This window comes from Camelina sativa, unplaced genomic scaffold (genome assembly GCF_000633955.1).
Source record: "Camelina sativa cultivar DH55 unplaced genomic scaffold, Cs unpScaffold00556, whole genome shotgun sequence".
NCBI classification, from domain to species: domain Eukaryota; kingdom Viridiplantae; phylum Streptophyta; class Magnoliopsida; order Brassicales; family Brassicaceae; genus Camelina; species Camelina sativa.
The window spans coordinates 100,520-105,377 of NW_010921730.1; the positions used below are offsets into that span (position 1 = coordinate 100,520).

General features: G+C 33.6%; 1 long non-coding RNA gene across 1 annotated transcript; it reads left to right on the forward strand.

Moving 5' to 3' along the window:
* Positions 1–394: 394 nt before the first annotated feature.
* LOC104773513 lies at positions 395–3,549 on the forward strand. The gene is made up of 4 exons (XR_765123.2): positions 395–736; positions 909–1,015; positions 2,209–2,734; positions 3,037–3,549. It is a non-coding gene; the product is annotated as an uncharacterized LOC104773513 (long non-coding RNA).
* Positions 3,550–4,858: the final 1,309 nt, after the last annotated feature.

Genomic DNA, 4,858 nt, shown 5'->3' on the forward strand with positions numbered 1-4,858 from the left:
AAAAAAAAAAAATTTATCATTTATTTATTAATTTTTATTTAAAAATTTAATTTAAATATAAAATGTATTGATAGTAGAATTATAGAAATAATGTTATAGAAATATGATTTGTCAATTTCTCTTGCTAACTATTAGAAATATCAAATTTAAAAATGTTACATTTTCTTATTAGCCTATTAGTAAAACAGTTATAAAAATGTTTACAAAACATTAGAAATAAGTACTATAGTTTATACCAAAATTAAAAAAAAAAAAAAAAAAAAAAAAAAAAAAAAAAAAAAAAAAAAAAAAAAAANAAAACTACCAATAAAAGTACACGTGTGTTAAATGTAAATTTTTAAAGAAACTTTAGTGTGGTATTATAAAAGAAGAAGTCATGTGATTTAATCATAGCCACATATAAACGATGTCCAGAATATTTTGCAACACTCTCTACTCTTCTTCTCTCTCGCCGTTAACTCCAACTCGAACAAACACATCGCGATTCTCAAACAAACTCAGAGTTTGAGCTCAATCCTAGACCATGGACGATAATCTCCACCGGAAATTCATGGATTACCCGTACGTGTCACCCACGCGCAGGCAGCTTATGGTTGGTCTCATGTCGACGCTGGACGATCGCCTCCAATCGCATCTCCTTCCATGTACCCTCCCACCTGTTGTACGAAACTTCAAGAACCCTAACCGTTCCGCCGAAGCATCTATTCATATCAGATCCGGTGATAAAACCTCTCCGGTAATGATTCATTTGTTTTTTTTGGTTATGAGATTTCAAAATCAAAATTGACTGAGTTGAATCCTTACGTTTCTCCTGCCCCTGTCTTCTTCTTTTATTCTCTATTCGATATTCGCATCCTAATCCTATTATTAATATTGTTTTGGTGGCAAATACGATTGGTTCGATTAAGGAAACATTATGGAAATGGATGAGGTTGGCTGCCGAGACTACCAAGAAGGGCGAGGTTTAGATAAATCATCATATCAATTGGGAATTGGGAATTCGTTTGAAAGCACTGTAAGCTTCTTTTTTCAATCTTCGTCTTCTTCTTCCCTTTTAATTAAATGAATTAGGGATTAATCTGATTACTGTCTGTCGGGGAATTTGTTAGTATTGGTTATGTCTTTTGTTGTTCATCCATCTATGCTTCTTTCTTATTAACGTCCGAATCTTGCTTCACGTTCAACCACCGACACAAAATCTAGCCATCACTTATCATATATATTTGCTCTTCCTTTTGACTTAAGATTGGTTCAGAGGTTCTGTGTCTTAGGTTTTTATTACTTGCTTTTATGAGGAATTAGTCCATAACACTTTATAGAAAGAAATACATTAATCCAAACCAAAACTGAAGTTGATTTCTCTAAAATCATATAGAATGGAATATCGAATCTGGCCTTAGTTTCTAGGTAGCCCGTTGTATATTTCCTTGTAGACAATATTTTTTACTGTCTTCTCTGCATCATTATGGGGTTTTAGAATGCTTAAACCTGTATGAGATGTTACACGTGAGAGCGCCACATACAACTGACCATGACTGAAAACTGGTTGAGGCAAATAGAGAAGAACTGATTTTAAGCTTTGTCCTTGGCTTTTGTTAACTGTCATTGCATAGCATACTCTGATTGGGAATTGACGTCTTCGAAGTGTGAAAGGATGCTTTGAGTCAGGTGGCGATAAGATTATCCGTGGCAAAATCACTTTTTGACCAGCGTGTGTGCCCGTGACTATTTCGCCCTCAATCAATCTTTTTCCCAAACGTGTTACAATTAATCTTGTGCCATTGCATAGACCTTCTTTTTGGTTGATGTTGCGAATCAACATTATTGGAGCTCCTACTTTCAAAGCCAACTTATGTTTTGGTAGTCCTGGGAACTCTAGTGAGTTTAAATACTCAACAGTATATAGAGACTCGTAGTCAGTATTTACTGTGTCACCCTTGCCCATATTGTCTGAGCTGAGATACTCCTTTGATGTTCCTGGTAGATGTTCTAACATGCATGTATTAATCTCATCAACTGTCTCATTTCGTGGAGTTAGGATTGCTCTCTCTGTAATGCTTGCATATGTGCTTTTTGATAACTTGTTCTCTGCATTTGTGGCTTTAAAAATATCTTGTAAATGATCTCCAGTTGATTGCATTATGAATTTAGGATCAACTACTACCATCTGACCATCATCTTCGTTGACATCTTTTGTCTCATTTGTAGGTGCAGTTCCATCTCCAACACTTAGTAGCCATGCAGCGAAGTTTCCTTGTGATTCTTGAAGTCTCATGTTCTTTTTTAGGGAGAAAACTTTGCAAGAGTCCCACAAGTATGATTGTTTAATTGATGCTAATACTGTATCAGCTCGAGAACCTTGTGGAATAACTGGTAGTGTTTGTCTGAAGTCCCCACCTAGTATTACAGTCTTGCCTCCAAAAGGTTGGTCTTTAGCTTCTGATTTTTTCATGGACATCAAGTCTCGTAATTTTCTGTCAACCGCCTCAAATGCGTACCGATGTGCCATGGGCGCCTCATCCCATATGATAAGATCAGTTTTCTCTATTAGTTCTGCTAACATCGTTCCTGGCTTTATATGACATAATGAATCTTCATTGAGATCCATGGGAAATTTAAAGCGTGAATGTGCCGTTCTTCCTGCAGGTAGAAGCAATGCTGCGATGCCTGATGAAGCGACTGGGAGAACAACTTTTCTTTCTGATCTCAACTTAGAAATGATGGTCGAATAAAGGTACGTTTTTCCTGTTCCACCGGGACCATATAGGAAGAATAATTTTCCCGATCCATTTTCAACTGACTCCATAACTGCATCATAAACCTGCTTTTGCTGAACATTTAGACTGCTCAGAAGTTTTTTGTGGTCTTTTTTCTCCTTTTGTACATTGTATCCTGATTCTTCAGTTAACAGGCTGTTACCTAGATCTTTTAACACGTCGACATCTAGTTGTGGCATATCTTTGAACTCAGTTAGTGTGTGTTCATACTGGTGCATTATATTCTCTATCTCAATCAAAGTATACTTTTGAATATCAGGCTCTTCATACTGGTGAACTTCTATTTTGCCTTTAATCACACCGCTTGGTTGCTCATCAGTTATGTTGCTGAAGCTGTGATCATTGATGAGGACCAGTTTTCCAATAGCATCTAGGTGGATCAAATTTAGAGTTAGAACATGGTGATATTATTACAAACATATAAGCACCGTATATTTACCAAATAGGTCTTCGTTCATGTCAACAGCTTCTTCAAATTCTGCAAAAGAACGAATCCTAAACTTTTGTCTTTCAATCAGTTCGCCAGCATCAATAACCTCATTCAGACTTGTTTGTTGGGTAAACTGGATCAGAAACTTGTGTGGAGATACCCTGTAGCTTTTTTTGTTGTTAGCTACCAAGAAATTTTTAATTGTGTAGACAACTCCAGGTTTGAGATTTTCCTCGTAGTAGGCTACTCGGTTTGCCGTAATGAATGCTTGGATCAAAGTTGACTGTACAATAAATTGTCAACTATGAGAGTGTTTACTTATGAGAATAATGAAACCTTTTTAAAAAAGAAATTCAAGTACCTTCTGGTCTATGAGAAGCAGTTCAAACCCCATAAGTAAGCCACCTTTTTTAGGATTGCGTGCTTCCCAGACGTGGATGATCCTAACAACAATTTATTTGTTAGTAAAACCTTTTGATAACTCATCAAGAACCAAGGAGGGAAGTAATGGAGCTGAAGGAGGAGAAGTTGCAGGTGCCATTGTAGTTCAATGAGCTTGAAGAGGACGTCGACGATTGAAAATTTTTTGGAGTTTTGAAAGATTCTCTGTTTTAGATGCCTATTTATACAAATACATCTAATTTAGAATTTGGAAGCTTTCTTATTTTCTTTTTTGTTGCTAAGTAGAATTCTTCCTTTTTGTTTTAAGATAAAGAGATTTTTTGTAAATTTGGGTTGTAAGCTTTCCTATTTTCTTTTTCCCTGCTAATTAGAATACTTCCCTTTTTGTTTTAAGCTAAAAAGAGTATTTTTTAAATTTGGAATTTTTAATTTGAATGATTTAGCATTTAAGAACGATTTTACATTTATTTTGGAAAAGAAAATTTTAAATTTACAATTTTCATTATAGATTAAACTTTTTCATCTTAAATTTACAATTTTTATTATAGATTAAATTTTTCAAAATTACATAGATTTTATTTCCATAGATTTTACTTTTTTTCTTTTCTTTAAAAATCTAAATAATATATAAATTCTGGAGATTTTTTAAAATTGCTAATTAGTGAGGTGGCCATTAAACTTTTTCAAAATTACATAGATTTTATTTCCATAGATTTTACTTTTTTCCTTTTCTTTAAAAATCTAAATAATAAATAAATTCTGGAGATTTTTTAAAATTGTTAATTAGTAAGGTGGCTAATCACTAATGGTGGGTTTTTAAATTTTTCTTTTTCTTTAAAAACCTAAATAATATATAAATTCTAAAGATTTTTTAAAATGTTAATTAGTGAAGTGGCTAATCACTATTGGTGGAGAATTTTTAAAATGTTAATTAGTGAGATGGCTAATCACTATTGGTGATTTTCTGAAGATTTTTTAAAATGTTAATTACTGAGGTGACTAATCACTATTGGTGGATATTTATAAAAATGTTAATTATTGAGATGGCTAATCACTATCGGTGATTTTAAAGCTTAGGTGGACGCCTTTAAAAATGTTAATTAGTGAGGTGGTTAATCCCTATTGGATGTTTTAAATCCTATGTGGACGCCTTAAGAGCTTATAGCTCTTACTTTTTATTAGTATAGATTCCAAGTCCATGACAAAAGAAGAAATTAGGTTCAAAAGAATATTCATCAGTTTTGGTTTA